Source organism: Phalacrocorax aristotelis, chromosome 25 (assembly GCF_949628215.1).
Source record: "Phalacrocorax aristotelis chromosome 25, bGulAri2.1, whole genome shotgun sequence".
Lineage (NCBI taxonomy): Eukaryota > Metazoa > Chordata > Aves > Suliformes > Phalacrocoracidae > Phalacrocorax > Phalacrocorax aristotelis.
This window is the reverse complement of record NC_134300.1, coordinates 1,515,665-1,540,205: the sequence shown is the minus strand read 5'-3', so window position 1 is coordinate 1,540,205 and position 24,541 is coordinate 1,515,665. Positions and strand designations below refer to the sequence as shown.

Below are 24,541 nucleotides of genomic sequence, written 5' to 3'. Positions count from 1 at the left end.
CGAAGCTCCACCAGAATTTGTTGCCGATGTCCTTTAAGCGTCTCCCCGCTTGGCCTGGCTCCCACCTACGCTTGGCACCTTTCCTTTCCAAAAAAAAGCCTTAAAGTTAGCATATAATTACACTTTCTACCTAATTCAAGGCCTTTTTTAAGTTGCCACTGTGGTATAAAGACACCCCTGGTCTGGCCACGCACCTTTTACACCCGCGTAGCCATTTCGGCTCCGGGGGGATTCGCCTTCACCGCTCTGTTGGTACGGTCAGGAATGAAACGGCCACGGCCGCAAACTCCGGTCCCCGCTAACGGCAGCCGCGGCGGGACAGAGCATCTTCCCGTTCCTGTGTTTTTCCCAGTTTACCAGTGTACTGGGAGAGGTGCTTAGAGCTGGGTGAGCCACGGGAGTCTGAGCGTGGGCAGATGTCCAAGGAAGCGCCCAGACCCACCTCACCCATCCCAGGTTCCTCTCCCGCAGGTGGAGATGCTACAGAGACCGCGGTTTCTGGCTACATTAGACCTCAAACCATACAAGCAGCGAGCTAGTGGGTGGCACAGGAGGTCGGAATCGGACCGAAAGCACCAAGATGTCATCTCCAGGCCACGGAACAGAGAAGTACAAAGTCTCCTCCGATCGCCGCTGGCAGGAGGACACCCCATGCGATGCTCCTGGCATTGCTCCGCTGCTGCCCCGGGACCGAAGGCGATGCGCTGGCTTGCTTCGGGAGGAGAGGTCGGGCCGATGGCCCCCACGCCTGGTCCCGTGGCCGGTGAGAACCCTCGGCCTGGAGCAGGAGGTCTAGCGAGGTGGGGACACGGGCAGGACGTCACCCACAGCTCAGACCAAGAGCCTGTTTCATGGAAGACCTTCCCCTTGGCAGAGAGAGCAAGACCTCACCTTGCTCGGCTGAACTCAAGGCAAGAGTCCTTGCATACGCTTAAAAAAATGCAAGGAAAAGGTCTTTGCACTGGAAACCCGTGCCACAGGCGAGGGCTGGGGCGGGTGCGGGCAGCCCGGCTCCCGGGGGTCAAGGGCAGCCCCTGCACCGCCCCGGCCCGCCGTGAGAGGAGAGCGGTGACGATGGGCAGCGAGACCTGCGGCACGATCGCGTCGGGCCTGGTGGGGGGACCCCCTCGTCCGGGTACAATGACTGTCTTTTCTGCTGATCACAAGCCTAATCCTCTTTGGTTTTTAATTGGCATTTGGGCTAAGCTGATTTAAACCTCTTCACCTTGTTGGGTTCCCCCCCTCCCCACTTCTTTCTTTTCTTGGGGGTTTTTTGGGGGTTTTTGGTTTTTTTTTTGGACCAAATAACAACGCTGCCATCACCAAGTCCCCGACACAATGACATCTTTGTGCGAGGGTGAGAGGAGAGGAAAGGGGAAGGGAGGGGGGAGAAGGGAAATGTGCTGAACCCACTCGGAAACAATGCGGAGTTTGTGATTCAGACTTGACCACTGGCAAAGGACCCGCTTCAGCTGCGCCTTGTTAATAAACGCACTGCCCCTTCCCAGCCCCTCGCCCCCTGCCCATCACCCCCGCCTCAGGCCGCCGCCGTGGGCTCTACCTGCGGTCCCCACCTCCCGGCGGATGCAGCGCCCCGATGCGACCCGCCGGAGCGGTACCCGCCTCCCGCCCCAGTCTCACCGGCGAGGCTCCGGTGTGCTGCCCACATGCGGGACGGGGACGTCCCGCCGTCCTCTTCGCCCCATCCGGGCCCAAACTGGTGCTGGTGTCCCCGCGCCGGAGCCCCGTGCTGGGGCAAATCGCCGTCTACGTCGTGCTTCAGGCCAGGGCCTGCTGGCAGGAGGAGGAGGAAGAGGAGGAGGAGGGTGCACGTGGGAGCAGCCGCGGTGAGGGGCTTCTGCTGAGGGTCCTGCAGGACGGGTCCTGCTGGCAGCTCCCACACGGCCAGGGTCTCATGGCTTTTGAGGTGGGGGCGGGTTCCATATAGCCCCCACTCCCGGGTTGGTGTTATAGCGAGCAGATCTGGGTTAAAAAGAAAAGCAGCAGAAACACCTTTATTACCCTCTTTCCATCTAAACGACAACAAAATTCCAACCCCAAAGAACCCCAAAGGAGCCCTTTGTTCCTGCGGGTGGGAAAGACGCCTCTCACGGGGTTTGAGGATTACGAGTTAACAAACCAGCGATAACAGAACTGAAATACAGAACAAAATCCACGGTTGTGCAAGGCTTTGGGCCGAGTGGACGGCGAGGGAGGTGCTGGCGGCCGCGGAGCTTTCGGCCCCTCTTTTTTCCCCCCTGTAATGTGGGTCACCGTGGTCTCGCAGCAGTGGCTGAGCTCTTGCTCGAGGGACGCTCAGCCCGTCCCGTCGGCGAGCCGGCGCTAGAGACCGGCCAGTGTAAGAGCTTAAGGGAAGCCTTTAAAAAAAACAAAACAAAACAAACCAACAAATCCACTTACCAGGAAATTCCTCTGCGAACTTTCGCTGGGGCCAGAGACCCCCGATTCGCCAGCCAGAAAATGGGCAGAGCGTCGCACGGGGCGAACCCACGCTCCTCCCTAGCAGGGAGAGAAAGAAAAGAGGATGGGAAGACGTTAAGTGTCGGTCCCGTCCTCCCCTGGCTGGATTACACCAGGACGGGGAGATTACAGTCGTGTTTCTGGCAGAAAAGGGGAAGGAGGAAACTCTCAGCGCCCTCGCAACTGCGCCGGTTTCCGAAGCGGAGCCCCGCGGAGACGCCCCGGCAGATCTTCAGCCCTGTGAAGGAGCGAGAGGAGCCAGAATCTGCTCCGGGAGGATTAAAAATAAGGGAAAGCTCTCATTGCACCGTGGCCGTTCCTTGTCCCCGCCAAGCACGGTGCCAGCTTGCGTCCTGCTGTGGTCACGGTGGCAATCCTGCCAACCCCAAGTACCCAAGAATTACAAGGCAGGACCAAAAACTATAAATCTAAGTCAGAAAAAACCCACTTTTTTTGTTGTTTTATTATTTTTTTCCCATTGGCCTTCTGGGGAGCTGTGCTCTCCAGGCTTCCCTCCCTGCCCAGGGCAGCGCCTGCTCCGCCAAGGCACTTGAAAACCAAAACCAAACCCAGCAGCGCCCTGCGACTGCGGGAAGGGGGGTTTATCCAGGCGCCGGGAAAGCCGGGCGGCTCCGAGCGCTTTGCGGCGGCTGGGCCGGGGGCAACCCATCGCCGGCGGGAGCCGCGTCGCGGGGAGGCGCTTGGATGGGACGGAGGGTGAGGAGCCCGACGCGATGCGTCCCTGCGACCTTCACCCCGGCGCCCCGCGGGGTTTCCCCCCTTGCTGATGCAGCGGGAAGCAAGCGGGAGAGCTCCAGCCCCGGCAGCATCCCTGCCTAAAAATAACGGAACGGAGCAGGCGTGACCCTCGCGCCGCCAGCCGCCGCCCCGCACTGCTTTGGAGCATCCTTACAGAATTATTTTTTATTTTAATATTATATTAATGTTCCCTTTACGTATTTTTTTTCATCTGTAGAAACTCTGCTTTCATCCACGGCTATTCACAGGCTTCACCTTCTGCCCAGCGAAGAATTTACTTGGCTTGTTTAATAGAAGAAGGCGCTCGGGCCAGAGAAAGAGCCTTTTCTCCTGCCCATTAGTCCCATAAATCATTGATAACGCTACAGAAATCAGAGAGACAATCTGATCTGGTGGAAATTAAGGGACGGAGAGCGAGCGAGTGGCACCGGTGGGAGCAGAGCGGGGATGCCCAGACCCATCCTCTCCTTCCAGCCCCGCTTCCAACCCATTAACGTGCCCCGTCCCAGGGTAAGAACGAGGGAAAAATGAAGGAAAAATAAAAAATCCCCCAGCGCTGACCAAAGGTTATAAATAAAAGCAGTGAGAAATCAACTAAGTAGAGGCAGCTTAGCCAAATAGCTAAGAGTCTTAGCGCATTTTTGCGAGCTTTAGGAAAGTATTTCCCATTCCTGAATCAGCAAGTCGGGCGGGCGGAGGGGAGCTCGCAGGGACCCCGCGCTGCCTTGGGTCCGAAGCGTCACCGTCCCCGGAGCGGCAGCGGCCGAGGCCACCAAAAAGGGATACGGCGGTGACCGCCAGCACCTCCCACCCTACAGACCCCTCCGGGGAGCGGGACGGAGCCGCGCCGAGCGCTGCGTCCCCGTGGGGACGCCGACAGCCGGGCACGTTTGGGGCTCACTGGGAAAAAAAATGTGATTTATTTTTTCGTCTAAGGATAAGTTTCTGGTTATTTTTTTAATCTGCTTTCAAAATTCCTGTCGCACCAGGGTTAAACTCACTCGGCATATTTAGGCTTTTAAGTTTTTAGGTCTCGTGGCAACAGAGGGATGGGGAGAAATTAAAAAGAACAACAAACCCGGCCTCGTGTGACACCAAGGTTTTCGCCCAAACCACAAGCCTCGTGCAACGGGATCTGCAGATAAAAACACCCCGAAATAGTCCAAGTGCTGTAGTAAAATTAATCAGTTCACACCACACCAGGCTCTATGTCGTATAAAGTGATTTTTTTCTCTCCCCCCCCCCCGCAAGTATTAACCTCAGTGCAATAACTTCGTACCCATAAATCACCTGGACCAGGTGAAACCTCTCACGCCTTTGCCCATCACGCACATGGAGGGGATGAACCCGCTCGCGTTCGACATTGGGTTTTTCTTCCCTCCCTTCCTAAACAGCCACAAAATGCTCTCAGCAACAGAAAAAATGAGTCCGTTGAATTTTTCTAGTCCAAAAAAAAAAAGAAAGGGGGGCGGGGGGGGGGGGGGAATTAAACAGCTGTTTCCCCCATGCTGTCGCAATACACAAAGAATTAAATATCATCTAGCACGACTAGGAAAAATTCCGCAGCCGAGCTTCAAACCCCACAATATCCCCATGTGGTGTGGAGGTCGTTTGAAACGATAAAAAAAAAACCCAACAAAATAATCGGGTAAAAAAAAAAACCACCGTGCGCTCGCCTTCGGTGCCATCCCGGCTGCAAAAACTGAAGCCGAAACCAGAAGAGGTTGATTTTGGGGTGTGGGTCGGGGCTGTGGGGGCGGGGGTGGGTGGGGGGGGTTGTTTCGTGGCCACGACGCCCCGCGCCAAGACCGTCGCCGGCGGGAAAAGGAAAAATCCCTCAACGGCCGAGGCCGGGCCGAGCGCCCCGCGGCGAGGCCGCGCTGCCCCGGGGCGCTGCCGGCAGGATCCGTCCCCGTCCCCGGGATGCTGCGGGGATGCCGGCGGCCGCGTGGCGAGGGACCAAGGGGGGGAAAGACAATCGGCCATTTTACACGTCGGCTGCCTAAAATGGTGGCTCCCACCTTTTTTTTTTTTTCTTTTTTTTCTTTTTTTTTTTTTTTCTTTCCCCTTTCTGCTACCGTTTCAGCACGCATGCACCCGCGGGGAGGGGCGGGAGAGGGGCTGCGGCCCCCCGCGCGCGAGGGCGCCGGGAACAGGAGCCAAGATGGAATTAGAGGGAGAAATTAAAGGAGGGGAAGGGGGGGAGAGGGAAAGGATGCGCTTTGCCTCGACACGGCCTATCCGCCGTTGGCTTTTGTGCGCCTTGTGGAAGGGAGAGGCAGGAAGGCATCGAGGGGGGGGAAAAAATGGGGGGAAAGAGGGGGAAAAAAAAAAAAAAAAAAGAGCATTTGGGCGAGGATGGCGAGGGGCAGGGATGCACATGGGATGCGGGGGAAAAAAATCTTCCCTTCTTTCTTTGCCGACCCCCCTTCGCCCTCCCCGCAATCCCGCTTTGACTTTTCCCACAGAAGTAGCCAACCTCCAAGAATGCAAATGACATTCATTATGTAAATGCATGCAAATCAGGTTTAACTATCGGAAGAAGGGCTCGGAATTTCTAATGGGTTAACTCTTTCGCGCACAACCAGGATAACAAGAGCCCCGTGTCTTCCTCGGGGCTTTGTGTTTCCCCGTCCATCCCCGGGCACCCCGACCCGCACCCCTCGGCGGGCGCCCTGCGGTCCCCGGGGAGGGCGTCAGGGGGAACAAAGCACCAGGGGGGAAAAACACCCAACAACGACAACAAAAAACCCCCCCATTGGCGTGGGAGCGGCTGCCCCTTCGTTAAACGCGCTGGCAGGAGACGAGACAAAGCAGGTTTAAATGCAGAATTGGGAAAAAGAAAGAAGAAAAATAGAAAGGAAAACAACAACAAAAAAAAAAAAGGGGAAAAGGAAAAGGAAATAAGGGAAAGCAAAAAAGGAAAAAAAGGAAAAAGATAAAGGAAAAGAAAAAAGGAAAAAAGGAAAACAAAAAAAGGAAAAGGAAAACAGAAAAAAGGAAAGGGAAAGAGAAGAAAAATATTAATTAAAAAAAAAGAGAAAAAATAAAGAAGAGGAAGGGAAAAGCAGGCCGCTCTCGGCAGAAGGTGAAGCCCTGCCCGCGACGCATCGGCAGAGGGTTATGGCAGCCATAAGGGTGCGGCTGCTTCCAGCCGAGGCGCTCGCCGGGACGGGCACAGAGCCGCTGTCCCTTCATCCGCGGGGGAAAAAATGTCACGAGACGAACCGAAACGCCGCGTTTCGGGGGTGGTTTTTTTTTTTTTGGCTTTTGCACCGTGGGAAAAAAATAAAGAACAAATCAAACCGCCGCCGTTTCGCCCCGTGCCGGATGAGCCCGTTGTCCTCCGGGGAGGGGGGGAGGAGCGGAGGGTGGCAGCGGTGGCACCGTGACCCGCCCCGGGGCACCTCGGAAGAGCGCGGCCCGAGGCCCCGCCGCCCCGCTCCTCCGAAAGCTCCGGAGAAATCCCGGTTCCCCACCCCGGCCCCGAAAACGCTCCGGGCTCCGACCCGGAGGCGTCCCAGGTGCGTAACCTCGCGCTCACCGAACGCGCAGCTGGGGAGTTGTGATGGTTCCAGTGAGCCGTAAAGCGGGGGAATGGAGGCATTGCATAATTCTAAATATTTTATAGCCATGCTGTTATTGATTAGCAATAATAATGCATTTTAATATTATTCCAGTGGTTTGCCTAAAAATTATGCCTCATCTGCACTAAAACCGCCTGATTTTTCCGTTATTTTCTATAGCTCCTTCCAATACCCACGTTTGATTATTTTTTTTTTTTCCCCATCTGCTCAAAAACTGTGATTATTTAAGACGGAAGCTGTCGGGGGCAGGAGCAATAATCGATGCCAGGGCAAGAATTTCCCAAATTTTAAGGGTTTGGTTAAAGACATGGTAAAAATGATTGTTTCACAGCCTGGCGCGCTCTGACATGCATGAGCCCAGAACTACTGGCCAGCTATAAAAAACCCAAACAAACCCCTTTTATTTCATGAATCTGATCTCAGCAGGTCCCAGCCTGGCAAGGCCTCTGCAGAGCATAAAATATTCAGCACTTTGGCAAACCTCGAGTGTCGAAAATATTTTAAAAAAAATATGAGTCAGCCCCTTCCCTACTGAAAAAAAAAAAAAAAAGATGAGGGAGGGGGAAAAAATTAAAATAGTAATTTTAAATTTTCCCCAAACCCCGGTAATTTGGGTTTTTCTTTGTCTTCCGGCCTCCAGCTTGCAGGCGGGTTGACATCCGCGCACCTTGCTCGGCTCCCTTCGTCTGCTTTGGACTCCAAACCCCAGTTTCCATGTTGACGCGTCATTCCGCAACTGGAATTCTTGGGGAATAATGATTGGAAATTCTATTTTAAAAGAAATAATAAGAAACGGAGGCAGAGAAAAACCAAGGCCTGCGCGGGGGAATAAGGGCCGGAGGTGGGTGCGCACCCGCCCGCGGCTCTCGCGCCGACGGCGCCTTATTGCGAGTGGCGAATATCCAACACCGTTATCGCAGCGCGGTGCCGAGAGCGCAAACTTCTCCAGCGCTTGCTTACCAGCGCACGAATAGCATCTAAATCATCATTTACCCCGACGGGAACTAGTTAGGATTCGCTTTGCAAACGCCTGGTGCCAAAGGTATCCCCGGAGCTGCGGCAGGACGGGCTTCGGGCTGCTGGAAAGAAAATCGAATTAGCGGTTTTAGCGCGGCGCCGGCAGGGAGAAGGGCGGAAATTGCTTCATTTCTTACAACCTCCCTCGCGGAGTCACGTGAAAAGGGGTCAGGCACCATTTTCAAAAGTGATTTTTAAATTTTTAAGTCGTCTTTATTTTTCTAAGGGCTCCTGTTTATTTACCTCTCTTCTCCTTCCCCTCCCCTCTCTATCAAATGTCACTATTCACATCTCTTTCCAACCTATTTGCTCTGTTTTCACCCCCCTCCCCAATCCTCGATGCAACTCCAACCCTGGAAAGCTCCGGCGTTTTTGCAGCCCGAAGGCACCCGGCTGCGCCCTCTGGGCACGGCGAAGGGAAAGAAGTGCCGTGGGCATTTGCACCCCATCAAAAAAATTCAACTTTCAAAATGTTTTAATCACTTTGCATTAGAAACCGACTGCCAACTAACACACGCTGGGAGTGTTTATCCACACAGTGGGTGGAATGGAGCCCGGCAGCTTTGACAGCGATGCCTTGTGCAGGGGGCTCTGCAAGATCGCTGGAAAGAAGGAAAAATAAAAGGAAAAGGGAAAAAAATAAGATAAAACGACAAAGGAAACACATATTTCTTGGCAATAATTTCAAGCGCCTTCTCGACGAGGCCCAGAGGCCGCGTGTCCCAAGGGGAGCAACCCCCACGCAGCCACTTTCTCCCCCATTTCTACCATTTAAAAAGCCGCGAGCGACTCTGCCCAGCCTTCGCCGCACGTTTTTCGGACAAAAAGCCTCATTTTTTTTTCCCCCCAAAAGCCCCATTTTCCCTCCTTGCAAGGTTTCCAGGCAGGGTGCTCAGCACTGGACTCGGCCCAGGGCTTTTCCTAAGCCCTGCCGTGGGGAATACGCGGGCTGGGGGAAGGCGCTGCTGATCTTTGAAGGAATCCAGCATCAGATCATGAAAAAATTAGCAAGGGCAGGAGGAAAATATCCGGGACAGAGACACGTTGGGACACTGAGTCCTCAGGACGGGGCACGGGGCAGCAGGAGCCACCGCCGGGGGATTAAATCCCTAAAGGCTCCAGCCAGGTGCCCCAAAACAACCTTCCCAGCGGAGAAGAGCCTTTAAAGTCCCAAACTGCTGCATCAAACCTCTTGGGTTTCCTACCAAGCAGGACCTTTGTGGGTTTTTTTTTTTTAAAGAAAGATCTGAGGTCTGGGGCTATTATAGGTAGCAGAAGGCTTCCCTCCTACACGCTCACCGGTGCCAGGAGTCACCCAGGGACGACCCCGCACCAAGCGCTAATTAAAGCGCTTTCAGGGAGAATCCTGACTTTTTACCGCTCCTTACAAGGGCGAGAGGAAAAGAGGAGTTTTGCGGCTCAAACTGCCTTGTGACAGTCGATGCTCGTCACCTCTCGGGATGCGGCGGGGTGTGGAAGCGCCCGTAGACCGCAAAACAATTTCCCCTGGGATCACAGAGGGGGTTTGGGCTTTGATGATCAGGCCTTAAAAAAGCAGGAGGCAAAAGCTCTCAATAGGGTTATTTTCGGAGGCAGAGTCTCCTGATACTGTGATTTTTAACCGGTTTTAACTCATCTCACCGTGGCCTTTTTTAAAGCCACCTCACCAACTCTTCCAGGGCCAGATTTTCCTTTGCCAGGCTCAATTTTCCAGGGGCTGCCGATAGCCCTCCAAAAACCCCCCAAGAAAAAAACCCCAAGCCCACCACCCTTTTTTCCCTCCCCCCCCCACTCATTTTCCCAAAGAACCGGGAGGCGTGAGCACTCAAGAGTCAAATTTGCCCAGGACCCGCGTCCCCTAAGAAAGCAGGGCTCATTCGCCTTCCACAAACTCCGCAGCGGCAACAAAAGTCCCTTTCAAGCCCTTCCAGACGCAAGTCCTTCAGCTCAATTAGTCAGGCACACAGAGACACAAAAAAGCCTCCCATTCAGGCTAGTGGCTGGCTGTGGAGGACAAGGGCGAAGAAAGGATCTTTCTCCCACGCTTTCACTGGGTGTCATAACAAGCAGAAAGCCCTCTTACGGGGGGATTATTGGAGATAAGAGCCCGATGGAGGAGCTGGTGCAGAAGCCGGGGCTGCAGAAGTAGGGGAGGAGGGGATGGGGTTTGGAGGTTGCGGCTCCCAAGGTCGGGTGAGCACGGCCGCCGACGGCATCGCGCTCCATCGCAAATGTTTCGAATAATAAAAAAAAAAAAGAAAAGAAGAAGAAGAAAAAAAAAAGATGATATTCTCTCCCCCCCCACCCCGGCACACACACGCGCAGAATAATCCCGGTTCTCCATGGCAACCTGCTCCATGGCCATCCCTCGCACTGGAGGAGGGAGGCAGCCTGCCTTCGGCCTCGCTGCCAGCTTGCCCTGGTGCCGGCGAAAGCCCTGGCCGAGGCGGGCAGCGGGGCCGGAGGCCTCCTCTCGCTCCCTTCTTCTCTGAAGATAAGTGGTTAATCTTGAGCAAAAAGCAGCAAGAAGGTGCCTGGTCCTGCGGCAAAGCTCTCCTTGCAGAAACCCACCCAGCCCTGCTGGTGCTCCTAGAGATGGGTGGGTTTAAGGTTAAAAAGAACTTTCATTAAAATAAATTAAAATAAACAAAAGGGAAATAACAAACAAACAAAAAAGGATGGGTTTTGTTGTTCAAAGCCAAAACAAAGGGGAAGAAGGGAGGAAATTCTCCAAAAAAACGGGGTTTGTCTGCAAAATCCCGAGGCCGGTCGGTGGCCCGGGGCCGCCCGTCCTCTGTGGTACCTGTCCAGCCCCGCAAAGCATCCCGAGCCCTCCAACCTCCCCGCAGCCGGAGGGGTCGAACCCTGCACCTCCCGGCCAGGCCCGAGCAGGTAGAAAAAAAAATCCTCTGGATACCAACAGGATTGGTTGGTGTTGATTTCAGGATCAATCGACGTTCCTGAGTGAATTACGTGCCTAACTCCCTTGAACAACCACCCAAAGTTGTACCCCTGAGTCCCCACGGCTTCGCGATTGACTCCATACGCGGCCGCGGGGGCCAGCGCACATCCAGCTCGTTCCAAAGACACTATTCCTCTCCCAAAACAGGGGCCACAGGGGCAAATTCAAAGCAAATGTTAGAAAATCTAGGTGGTTTTCCCCGCCCCGCCTCCCGCTCAGCCCCTGCACGTCGCCGCTGCGGGATGCCCGCGCTCCCGGCACCACCGAGGATGACAAGAACATCCAAGTTTAGCGACGTTTTACAAGGATCAGGGCGGGGATATAAACTCTCCAGCTCGGGGACGGAAAGCCGAGCAACTCTCTCGGAATACATTATCCCATAATTGTAGGGTTTCAAGCACTTTCCTCCCAAGCAGCTGGTGCCAGAGAAAGGTTATGTGGCCCAGACGCGATCCTGCCCGGTCCAGCCCGGGAATCCTTAAAACAATCTGCTCCTATGAAATACCATAAAAGCTGAATATTTCACTCTTAACTAAAATAGTAAGTATGTACTAAAAGCCAGAGGGGGAAGAATGGATGAAACAAAGCGGGGGAGAGCTCTTCCTCCTTTCCAAAGAGCACCCAGTGCCTCTGAGAGAGTGACGCGGATCTGGGGGACCCCCTTTCCCCTCCCCATAGCTCACACACTGATCCGAGAGGCTTCACACACACGCACACCCCCAACAGGGATGAGTTTTGAGCTTCCAGCAGGCAGGAACCTGCTGAAGGTCAGATTAGACCTGGTTTACCTGCATTGACCCAGGCGATGCAAAGCCACGGGCTGAGCCAACAGCCCCCAGGAGCCACACGCGGGGTTCGGGGCCAAGCCATCCCACCACACCAACAAACCCTCAGTCTTTTTCATTCCCAACACTTATTAATCAGCTCTTTTTTTTTTTTTTTTTCCTCCTCTGAGACCCCGCATTTTCTCCCTGTCCCAGAGCAAGCTCCACCTGCCTGCAAAAAATTCCTCGCACGAGACCAAGCAGATGCGCTCAATGCACGTGCTCCCTCCTCCTGCACCAGCACCCTGGCACTACCCCCTTTGTCCCTGGCTCTGGCAACACTAAAAGCCCTAAAAGTGGAATTAAAATGATTTTTTTACACCTAGCTCGGGCTGCCAAAGCTGAGGGTCAGGCCAGAGCCGTCATCTCCGGGTGAGGATTACACAGCTTAACTTTCCAGTTACAGATGCTAGGTCCAAGTCTGGTCTTAGCCGTAGCAGGATAAATCCTGGAGTTATATGCCAGCACAAGACCGTGATCCGCTGATAACGAGAGGTGGATTCAGCCAGGAGCACTGATCCAAGGCCTCACTGTTAGCCTTGCAGGCTTCACTACCCAAGGACACCCCCCCCAGCCCCAGGATTCAGGGGGTCCCTCGCCACGGCTGGCCCAGGGCTCCTGAACCAAGACTTCCCAGCTCTTTTGCTGCCAAACTAACCGCAGCCATCCCAGCTTTGCAGGCGGTCAGATCCTGCCTGCTCCAAAGCCCTTCGCCCTTTCCCCCTGCATCTTGCAGCGGCGGGAGAACGGCAGCGAGCGGGGAGGTGTCGGGACTCACACGCTCACGTCCTTTCCTATCTCTGTCCCTGAAAATCCCGCAGGACAAGCCAGAATTCAGCCTCAGGACTATTTTTAGGCCCCCCCACCCCGCCGCCACGCTGGCAGTGCTGTCACACGAGCGCCGGGCCAGCAAAACCTCCCGCGGCGGCGGCGGCGGGTGACAGGGAGAGGCGAAGCTGCCAGCGCGGGCGGCGGGCGCCGCGGCTCCGCTTTCACATCCAATCACCCTGGCTTGCATCTGAGCGACCTGCTGGCGGGCCATCTCCTGCGAGCGGCCTAAAGACCACAGAGCTCATCATTTTCCTCCCAGCTGTCCCCCCCCCCAACCCCTCCGGGGCACTGCCACCCACTTTCCCCCGGGGCAGGGTGCAGGAGAAGCCGTCCGGTCCCATTTGCTGGATGCCCAGCACCGCGTTTGCACCCTGGGATGCAACGGGGGCGGGCGGGGGGGGGGGCACGGGATTTAAGAAATCCCCTCTCCCGTTTGCTCCTGCCATACAGAGACGGGCGCCCCAAAGCCATTGCAGGGCATTGCAAACCACTTTGCAAAGCGCCGCGCGTCAGTGGCCAGACCCACATCTGCAAAGCCACGGCGGGGACGGGGACCAGGGTCAGCACGAAGAGGCAGCTGCCTGCACCCCTCCTCCAGTCCGAGCACTGAAACGGGGGGCCCAGGGCTCAGGCGGTTAATTCAGAGCATCGCCCCGGCCTCCGTTCCCACACACCCGCCACTTGCTGAAATTAAAGCGGGGCCTGATCTGATTCCTATGGCAGCTTAGTGCGCCCACTCAGCCGGTTTATCATAATCCCGACATAAAAATCGTTCCCTTGAAAACGCTCAGGGGTTTTGAAGCCCTGATTGTTTGAAGAGGAAAGACTCTGTTCTCGGCACAAAGACGAGCTCCCCTCTTAGCCCCGGTCCAGCGGCTGGAGGCTTCAATAAGCATTTTTGACCCCGTCGGTACCGATGGCAGGAAGCCTTACGCTTTCTCTCGGCGCAGCGATCCCCCCCAAACCCAGCCCGACGAGGGGTCCTGGATCACGCAGCGCACGGACGCGACGCCCCAAAAGCAGCAGAGCTTCCAGGGCCGATGCTGGGAGCGAGCTGCCAGCCCTGCCCCTAGAAACCGTCCCGTCTCCCACGCAAATCTGGCCGTGGTGGCTCGGAGGGAGGAAATATACCTGTATTTCTCACAAATCTATAGCTATGCACACCCATATATATGTTATATCACAGCTATAGGGCTGCTCTGCAGCGGCCCATCCCGCGGCGCGCGGGAGCGTGCGGGGCCCACGGAGCCGCGGCGGGAAGGGGAGGCTGCGGAGGAGAAGGGGCAATTTGTGCCCTGTGGAGACCTTAAAGGGCTTAAACCATCAGGGCCTCCTTTTGTTTTCAGTTTAAAGTTGTTAAAAAACGGCCAGCAGAAAATTCCTTCAGTCAGGAAACGTCTGCTTTCCTCAAACACAAAAAAATCCTGATGAATTTTTTTTAAATTTTCTAAACTATTTTTCACAGTTCGGGGCCGAGAATTTGCGATCCTTGTTTATAAAAAGCATAAACATTTTATCCTTTGCAAAGAAAAAGTTAATATCCACTGGCAGCACTGACCGGCAGGAATCTCTCTGTGTGTCTGCCAGTCCCCGGGCCCGCTGCGCCGGCCGCTGCGCATCGTCCAGACGACGAGAGTGGTGCGAAGGGGCTTTGGCCTCAACAACAAACCGATCCGCTGCATTTCTGCATCCCTGGCATAAGCATTAAAGACAGGAGCTAAAGGCGACTCAGGCGCAAGCTTTTTCCTAGAGGAAAGTGATATATTGAATGAAATTATTAATTTTCAATAATTATAGTTGTATAGGCTACTTCTTCTCAATGACTCACCGAACCATAGGAAAATTAGAATTGCATTTGCTCCCCTTTTTTTTCCCTTTGCTCCAAACACGCTGCTTCTAAGCATGGAAAAGAATGTGGAGAGCTAATCTCTCAATACAGAACATGCAAGCATATCTGCTATTAACGTCTCCAGCAGTTATGTAGCCATAAGGCAGAACAGAGTAGACAGTGCTGAGTGTTAAGCAGTCAAATCATAGTGTCCAAGCAAGCTTAAACGGCCACATGTAAGCTGCAATTTGGATCAACGTCATGCCAACACACTCGGCTTTCTTATTGCCGGTCTACTCCAGTAGCAAATCGGGGAGAAATGGGGGGAAAAAAAAGAAAAATCAGCTGTTTGCAAGACTGTTCCAGTTCATGTTCCCAAAGGCCTTGGAGAGAGCCGAGCTCTCAGCCACGCTGCCCGTCCCACTGCTGGGAACGGTCACCCACCGCAACAAAAATCCGAATTTAAAAGAAATCTCCACCCGTACGGAGAGCGACCCGGTCTGGCAGCACCCCCGGGGAGCTGCGGCAAAGCCGGCGGCGCCGAGAGCCCCGCGGGACCCCCCACCCGATGGTCCGGCCCCTCCGAAAGAGCGGCGACTGGGGTGAAATGGGTTCCCGTTCGCCCTGTCCAGGCTGGGAGCACAAAGGGACGGGCGAAGACCTGGAGATGCTTTAGCCCCGCGGTGCCACCGCGTCCCTGAGCAGAAGTGGGGGGTTCACAACCATTATTTTTTTTGCAGCAGCAGCAGGGAACGGGGTTCTCAAGCTCCAGAGAGCCAGATCAGGCACAATGGGCTTGAAAACCATCCCTTCCATCACCGACCAGCACGGGCACCTCCTGCCCCTGGACGCGGCCCAACACGCACGGGCTCCCTACGCCCCGGGTTGCCGAATTCCCGGCCGAGTTTCGCCCTCGTCCCAGTTCGCATCCCCCCATTCCTGCTCGTGCCTTTGTTATACCCAAGCAAGTGACACCATCAAACATCAGCCTATGGCGGTGCCGCCTTGGCCCCGCACAGACCATGATTGGTCACCTAGGAACACCAAAAGATGATCACATAGCATCGCTTCCAGCCCCTGATTGGACAAAAGGTGGTTTTTCCTCCCCCCCCGCCTTGAACGAAGACACCGGCCAATGGTGGATGGCACATGGCAGCTCACCAGTGCTCACCCAGCAATAAAAGTCCCTCGTCCCCCACGCTCTCGTCCCTGGGCGAGCCACCGCACCCCTTCGCACGAGGACTTTCGGGCCACCGCTCAACGCCGGCGTCCGCCCACGGACGCATCCTAGTCGTCGAGCCTGGCGAGTGCCGGCTCAACCGGCAACCGTCCTGCTCCCGGCTCGGTCTGCCTCGGAGGGGCGAGGGAGGAGAGCTCGGTGCGGTGACATCCTGCTGTCACCAAAGCCAAGGGCGTCCAACTTCATCCTCTAAGATGCTTGGGGTGCGAGCATCCGTGGAGGATGCTCTTCTCGCCCCTTCCGTGGAGGATGCTCTCTCCCCTTCCATTGACCAAGGCTCAGGCGCTTTCTGGAGCTGGTTCTTTGTTGCCCTCTCCTCCGCAACGTCCCCCCAGGGACGAGCCACCAGGCCGGGAGAGCGGCGCTTTGCGCCCTCCCAAGGGCAGAGCAGCCGCAAGGCAACAGAGAACGGGGAATAAAATAAAAAGCTTGTTAAAAACTTCCCTACGCCCCTGCCACCGGCGGCGTGGGCTGCGGGAGCAGCGCCAGGAACAATAGCAGCACCCAGATGAACCTCGAAGGGAAGACAGAAGGGAGGTTTGCCTTCAGCTTTCCCCAAGCTGATCGTTCCGGGGAGCTTTAGGCGCGCACGGAATTATCCCGTGTTACAGGGCCATGGGGGAGGGCGGGGGGGGGAAATATCTTCTTTATTAATTTAAAGTAATCATAGGAGCAGGATAAATCACGTTACACCCAGAACTACCGCCTTTCCCTGGACAAGGAACCAGGGGTATATTCTTCTGCCTTTTTCTTTTTTTTTTTTTTTTTTCATTTTTTTAAAGGTCCCAAAGAGCACACGAGCGAAACGAGCGGGTCCAGCACAGGCCAAAAGCCAGCTCTTTTTCTACGTCTCTCACAAGAGGGTTTTCATAAAGTTGCAATGCTCTCATTGCTCCTTTCCAAAATCAGTTCGGGTGCTGTCACCCGCATTTGTTCTTTATTATTCTGAATTTCCCACCCCCGCCCCCCCCACCTTGGAATCACCATTCTGAGATTAACGTATAAACTTAGTCCACCACAAGATCTTTGTGTTCTTCTACGCAACACCAAGACGCCTTTCCAAATAGGTCGCTGTATTTTGCGGGTGGCGTCTAAGGCTGACCATTAAAAGCGAGCGGGAAGCGCCCAGTTTGCCTCTTCGACCCCAAATTCCCTTCTACGGTAGAGTAGGTAAAAAACCAAAATCTCTCAGTTTCCGTAAGGAAGAGGTTGACATAATCCAGTGAGGGGGGTAAGGACCAGCATGAATTTGCAGAGAGGATAAATCAGACAAAAATCAAGTTCACCAATTAGTCTCACGCGGTTTCATACACAAGTTAAATATATATTTTTTTTTTTTTTGGTAAATCCCCAATCTTGGAATCTTGAGTCCATTCAAGGAAAGGTTCATAGACAAAGGGTTAAAAGAAGAAAGAAAGCGTTTGGATAGAGGTGCTGGGGAAGAAAAAACAAAGAAAACTGCAAGAAACCATTTTCCAAAGCACCAGATCCTTCTTTCTAATCCCAATATCAAGTTATATCTGTCAGGGAAGAAAATTAAACATATAACGGAGGGAAGGGGGGGGTGGGGGAGTTAAAAAAAATAAAGAGAAAAAGAATCCAGCGCTCGTATTTGCAAAACGACCATTAATAAACATCGCTCTGTTGCTGCTTTATTAAACAGATAATCCAGCACAGTAATCTGTATCGATTTATGGATTCTCTGATGCTATACGACTAGTTACGCAATGGAAGTTCATCCTTGATCTGTAGTCTGCGTCCTGGGCTTAACTAATTCATAATCTGATTGGAAGTTTTACTTTGTTAATTCAATTACAGTTAACAGCCGAGGAGAGAGCGGCCACATCCTCGTCTTTCTCAAGACAGACGTTTTCTTCACATGCACAGAATTAGAAAACTCTTTCTTAAAATCACAGGAGGCAAATAGGTTCTTTTTTTAAAAAAAAAAAAAAAAAAAAATCCTACCTCAGGTTTTAATTCCAGTCTCAAAAAGTTGTCTTTTTTTCCCCCAGTTTTTTTTTCCGCCTCTCATTTCCTTTCTCTTCCTTTTTTTTTTTTTTCCTCTCCATTTCATTTTTGCTTTTCCTCCTCTTCCTTTTGATGAATTTCCTTTCTTCTCCACATCCTCCTCAGGCGTGTAATGGGGTTATTTTTACTTTCGGTTATCTAGCTTTATGAAGAATTGACACCACTCATACAGCTAGATAACCAAAGATAACAACCAACCCCTGAAGTCTACAGCATTAGCAGGAATAAGCCAAGCTCTTCTTCTCCAGGGGGTTCGGGGGCACAGGGCTTTTGGGGAAGGAACGAGGGAGGAAAACGAATAAAAAAAGAGATGCAAATATTAGCAGCGAGATCCATAAAATCAGCACACAGCTACATCAGCGGCCCTGTTCCTGCAACCCAGCGAGCCCAGGGCAAAGCTCTCCTGAGCATCGATGGGACAAGCAGGATCAGGCCCCTCGAAAATACAAAATTTTGAGCAGAATTACGGGAGGAACCGATTTTCTGGCGACTTTAAAATTTGTTGCCTTTGCAAACCAAATGATATTCTGCAGGTGCTGAGAATTAAGCCCGCATTATTTTTAATAACTATCAAATCAATGCATTCAAACCGGTAATAATCAGAGCAAATATAATTTGCGCCCGCAACTTAAAATATGCGTAAAAGACCAAAAGGACCTTTCCCCACCCATAAATGCATTTAACGCTCTCTAAACAAAATGACTGCGAAAAAAAAAAAAAAAAAAAAAGAAACAAAAACCCAAAACCAACCCCGCCGGTTAAAATAAATAATAACTTGTGATGCTTTGGGTTCAGCCAAGATCTGGGGGAACAGAAGCGATGAATAAACACAGAAAACGCGGAAGAAACGATGAAAGGGAGGGAAGGGAAGGACGAAGGCAGGGAGCGACTCCTGCTCGCGGCTCAGGACCCCGGCCCTGCGCGCAGGGACCGCGCACCTTGCGCGGGGCCCCGCGCCCCTCCTTTGCTTCGGGGGGGACCCGCAGCCCTCGCCTGCCTCTCCCCGCACCCCTCCGTCCTTTCTTCTTTCGCGGGGAACCCGCATCCCTCCCTCCTTCCTTCGCGGGCTCTGCATCCCTCCAGCCTTCCTCCCTCCGGCGCGGGGGGGGGACATACCTGCATCCCTCTCCTTCCTCGGGGTGACCTGCGCCCCTCCACCCTTCCTTCCTCCGGGGAGGAACCTGCATCCCCCCACCCTTCCTCCCCTTCAGGGGAACCCGCATCCCTCCATTCTTCAGGGGAGGAATCCGCATCCCTCTCCTCCCTCCGGGAGCCCCGCATCCCTCCCTCCACCTGCATCCCCCCCGCCCCGCCTCGCCGAGGGACCCGCACCGCTCCATCCCCTCCTTCACCCGCATCCCTCCTTCCTCCGGGCCGGCACGTCCACGCTGCGGGGAGCCTCGGAGCCCCGCACCGCCGAACCGCCTCGGCTCCGCCGCACCAACCCCCCCCATCGCTCCTCCCGCCGCGCCTCTCCCGCGGAGCGGAGCGCCGCGCAGGCAGCGCGGGGCCGGCTCGGCTTTGCTCGGCTCGGCTTTGCTCGGCTCGGCTTAGCTCCTACCTGCTGCCCGCCGCTGCCCGCAGCCGCTGCCCGCAGCCTCTGCGCCGGGGGGAGCGGCGCGCGGCACTTTTCATTCATGCTTTCACACTCCCGGCCCTCGCCGCCGCCCCTCATTGGCTCAGCCCCGCCTGACGTCACCTGCCCTGACTCCCACCCCTCTGCAGCGCCTATCAGTTCATCAATGGGCGGGGGAGGGGCCGGCAGCGGCGCGCACACGCGCATCGCCGCCACCCGTCACCCCCATCCCTGTCACCCCCGTCACCCTCCCCACCATCACCCCCATCCGCACCATCACCACCACCACCGCCGTCATTACGACCACCACCGCCACCCTCGTCGCCTCCGCCACCATCACCACCAACACCCTCATCATCACCATCGCCATCACCCTCATCACCACCACCACCCGCAACACCACCACCCTCACCACCATCACCCTCAAGACCACCCCCATCACCCCCCTCATCACCATCACCCTCAAGACCACCACCAGCATCGTCATTACAACCACCACCCTCATCACCCTTAGCATCACCCTCATCGCCACTGCCACCCTCGTCACCTCAACCACCACCCTCATCACCCTCACCACCGCCACCCTCACCACCGCCACCACCCTCGTCACCTCAACCACCATCACCACCACCTTCAGCACCGTCACTCTCATCACCATCACCCCCACAGCCGCCCTCACCACCATCACCCTCATCACCATCACCACCACCACCACCCCCACAATCACCCTCACCACCACCCCCCTCATCACCATCACCACCACCATCACCTTCATCCCCCTCACCACCACCACCCCCCTCATCACCATCACCCCCACAATCACCCTCACCACCACCCCCCTCATCACCATCACTCTCAACACCACCACCCCACCACCACCACCGCCACCCCCCTCATCGCCACCACCATCACCCATCCCCGACGCCCCCCACCTCCCTCCTCCTCTGCCCCCCCGCGGGGCTCAGCCCCTCCCGGCTCCCCTCTCCCGGGGGAGGGGAGCCCCCACGCGCAGCCCCGGCACGGGGCGCTGGGTGCCGGCTGCCCTGCACGGCCCCCGACGGAAATCAAACGCGATTTTACCCCTGCCGCTTTAACCCCGCAGACTCTCCCGTAACGACCCCTTTATTTCCCCTGGTACGACACGGAGAGCACCAACACTCACACCAGGATTTTTCCTCAAACAGGAATGGCCTTTTGGGGTGATTTTTTTAAATTTTCTCTCAAAATTCCTCTTTCCCTTGGAATTATTGTTTTTTCCCACGTGTAAAACCAGCCAGATTTGGGGCTGTGGGTTTGGGGCGGGAGGTTATTCGTGACTTTTGCCTCCTTCCTCTCCCGCTGCCACCACCGGCACGTCCTCCCCGTCAGGGCCCTCTCTCCCAGTTGCCCCAACTGGGAAAATGGGAGCCCGCTGGTGTGGCTCCCGTCAGGCCCAGTACTCCGGTTTGGGAATACGGCCCTGGCTGGGAGCCAGGAAAGGGGGACACGGGTGGAAATAGCACCCAGCAGGGAGGGTCCTGGGGGACACCTGGGCAATGGGGGGGCTGGGGGTCCCCAAACCTGCCCAGGGGGTCCCCAAACCTGCCCGGGGGTGGTCCCCCAGCAGCTTGGCCTTATGGACAACCCCAACCGGCCTGGCTCAGCTCCCCCCAGGGCTCGGGCTTTGCCCCCCAGGACCGGCCCCTCTCTGCCGCCGCCCCTCCCCGTGGCCTCCTACCTGCGACCCCCCCCCGGCTGCACAAAGGGATTTGGGGGGGGTGGGGTGTGTGACGCCTTTCCCTCCCCCCCCAACCCTGTGTTCCAGCCCTGGTTGGGGGTAAAACCGCAGATTTTGGGAACACCCTGCAGGGTGCTCACATGGGGGGTCATGGGTGCAGCACCCATCGCTGGGGGCACCCAAGGGCACCCGCTCCGCTGCTTGCAAACCAACCCCCACTGTGACCCAGCCGGGCAACCCTCCCCACACCGGCGGCTGCCCCCCCCACCCGTGGGTCCAGGTGGGGGGGGCGGGGGCAGAGAGTGGGGCCGGAGGGGGGAGGCTGCCCTGGAAGAGAAGGGACAGGGGGGGCCCGTTAAAGAGCCCCCATGCATGGGGCCCTTCGCGGAGCAGCTTTAACCATCCCCACCTTCCCTAAGATGGGATTTGGGGGATGCAGCCCCACGCCTCCCCCTCTTTTTATTCTCCTTTTCATTAAATCGGGTGGTGGGGGGTAAAAATCTAAATTTATATTTTTTTTGTCCTGATCCTCCAGAAATTATCGTTATTTTTTTAACCCGCCAAAAGAAGAAACACGCCGAATATTGTTATTTATCCCGAGCCGCGCTGCAAAGACACGGATTCCGCTTTTAAACTTATATTTTCCCCGGGGTTATTCCGATGACAGTGCATTATTTTTAAAATAAATATATATATTAACACCGCGTTAGACACGTCCCGATCCGGGAGGATTTAGGGAAGGACCCGAGCGATTCGCAGGAGACGCTCGGGTGTGGATTTTGAGTTTCAGCAGCAACTAAAAAACCTGCTCCGCGCTTTGCTGCTTTTCTCGAAAGTCGCTTTAGGCGAACTGAAGCCAGACGAAATTAAAAAAAAAAAAAAAGGCAATACAATAAATACAAGGAGCCGCCGCCGCGATCGCGATTCACGGCAGATTTGAGCATTTCCAGCCCTAAAATTGGCACGTATAGCATTACATAAAGAAAAAAGTTAATTTTTTTGAGGGGCTGCCCAGGGCTAAAAGCGGAGCTGGGCTGGGCAGGAGCTGACCCGGCGGGATGCAAGTGGGTTTTTGGGTTTGGGGTTTTTTTTTTGCAGAAACGGGAATCCACGCATGAACCGAAATATAAAAAAACTCACCCAACCGCTGCCCGATTTTCTTTTTTCCCCGTGCCCCGTTTGAGCCCAAGCTCCGCTCCTTCCCCCGCGCCGGCGGGGAGAATTAAGGACAGACCTCGGGGATGAGTATTTTTAAGAAAAATAGATGAAATAAAAATTAAAATAAGGTTTTTGGGGCAGAAGGAAAAAGAAAAAGATAAATAAGCCCAGCGGGCTTTTCCAGCGGGTGCCCGGGCCCGCTGCAGCCCAGAGGGGTGGGCTTCGGCCGGGGGGGGCTCATATCTGGCCCCGAATAATTGCTTAAAAAAAAGAAAAAAGGAAAAATAAACCCTTAAAACCCCCACTTATTGTCGGTGCGGGGGGAGCCCCGGCGGGGCCGCCCCGAGGCTGACATTCCCGAGGAAGGGGGGGGGTGTTCAATCGAGCGAAGCAGCTCGGAGCTGGGGGGGGGATTGAAGAAGTGGAAGGTAACGAGAAGTTTGCGGGGGGGGGGGGGGGGGAATCCCCTCTTTGCTCCGCACCCGGCCGCGGAAGAGACGCGGAACCTCCGCTGCTCTAACGCGGGTTTAATTCGAAATCCATCGGGATTTGCTTTATTCCATAACAGGGTGCGGATCCGGGGATCCCCAGCTTTGCGCTCCCCCCCCCCAAATCCTCCTCCCCGCGTAGGGCGGCCGCAAAGCCTGGCCGGGATTGGGGGGGGGGGGGGGGCCGCGACGCTTCCACGGTCACCCGTGTCCGTGTCCCCCCGCAACGCTCCGCGCTGCGGCCCGGCCCCACGCAGCACCCCCGCGGAAGCAGTTTTGCGGGGGGGTGGGGGGTGGGTTTGGGGGCGCCCCCACCCCGGGGATCCCCTTGAGCAAAGCGCAAAGCCCCGCGGCTGCTCCGTGCCCACGCGCGGGAGTTTCGCGTGGCGCGAAGGGCAACACCGAGGTCACGGACACGCGTGGGGACGGGCCCGGGGATGGCTGCGAGTGCGGGGGTGCGGGGGAGGCCTGGCACCCCAAAACTCGGTCCCTGAGCTCGGAAGGGGGGGGGGGTGGGGAGGGCAGTGCACCCCCCACGCAGAGTGGGTCCGCGTCCTCCCGGGACCGTGGAAAGGGGGCGCTGGCTCCTGCCGGGGGGAGCGGGTGGGGGCACAAATTGCGGGGGTCATGGGTGGGGGGGGGACACGCGCTCCCAGCCATCCCCAAACTTTCTCAGCTCAAATGGCGGGGCGGGGGGGGGGGCCGGGGAGGCTCCCACCCGTCCCCAGGGCTTTAACCGGCCCAGGGTGGGGGGGGGGCACCCGCGTCCCCAGCCCCGAGTACGGCCGGCAGCAGGAGCTGGACACCCCCCCCCCGCTCCCGGGGCACCCCCAGCGCTGCCGCCCCCTGCCCCTAATAAAGACGCTTTGAGAGACGGATCCCTCCAGCCGCCCCCCTCCGCTCCCCCCCCCACCCGCGGCTCCCCCTCCCCTTATTTTTTTTTTTTTATTATGATTTTCTCACCGAGTCCAATAAATCGCGCGGCTCGTCTGGCCTCAGACGTGTTCAGCAACCCAAGCCCCGCCGCTTTTGTTCCGCCAAGTCGCACATTGTTTGTCCGGCTGCGGGGCCGGCCCGCCGCGACACGCGGGGGCTCCGGGGGGGCCCCGGGGGTTGGGGGGGGGGGGGGTGTGCGGCTCCGCACCCCGGCCCGGCCGCCCGGAGCAAGCACCGGGCGGGGGAGGGAAGGGGGGAGTGATGGTTAGCGGGGGGCCACCCCTCTTTCCCTCGGGGTTACCCCCCCCCCGACTCCTGCACCCCACCTCGGGGCGGCGGGGGACGCGCCCGCAAGGCCGGCGGGTGCTGCCTGCGCTGCCCGCGCTGCCCTCCCGCCCCTGCTCACCTGCCTGCACCTCTTATGCTGCCTGCCCGCCCTGTCCCGCTGCCTGCACTGCCCTCCCTCCGCTGCCTTGCGTGCCTGCCTGCCCCTGCCTCACCTGCCTGCCCTGCCCTGCCCGCACTGCCCTCCCTGCCTGCCCCTACCTCACCTGCCCGCCCTGCCCGCATTGTCCTGCCCTCCCTGCCTACATTGCCCTCCCATCCTTCCCGCAACCCCAGCCCGCACTCTCTGCCCGCACCGCCTTGCCCTGTCCGCACCCCCTTCCCTGCCCGCACCCCCTTGCCCTGCCCGCATCCCCTGTCCGCACCCCCTTGCCCTGCCCGCAGCCCCTGCCCGCACTGCCCTGCCCGCAGCCCGTGCCCGCCCCACCTCCGCACTCCGGGGGGTCTCGCCGCGGTCCCGCAGCCGGAGCCGCCGCCGCAGGAGCGGGGGCCGAGCCCGCCGTAAGGATATATAGGAGCGGCCGAGGAGCCTCCACGTAGCCCATACGTAAAGTGTACGTGTCGGAGGCACCCGAAGTTGCGATGCAAATGCGGGGCCGGCTCCATCGCGGGGGGGGGTCGGGGAGGGGGGGAGGCGGGGGAGGGGAGCCGCGATATTTCCAAGCTTCCTTAACCTCTGTATTGCTCGAAATCGATCGGCAAAGCGCAGCAAGGCTGGCAATTAAGAGCTCATTACCATATATGCAAATACGGCAACCTCTCTC

General features: G+C 56.4%; 1 long non-coding RNA gene across 1 annotated transcript; it reads right to left on the bottom strand.

The window, feature by feature from the left end:
• Window positions 1-1,527: 1,527 nt before the first annotated feature.
• Window positions 1,528-17,665, bottom strand: LOC142048327 (uncharacterized). Its single transcript, XR_012657448.1, has 3 exons — window positions 17,495-17,665; window positions 2,422-2,520; window positions 1,528-1,983 (listed from the first exon to the last, which is right to left on the bottom strand). It is a non-coding gene; the product is annotated as an uncharacterized LOC142048327 (long non-coding RNA).
• Window positions 17,666-24,541: the final 6,876 nt, after the last annotated feature.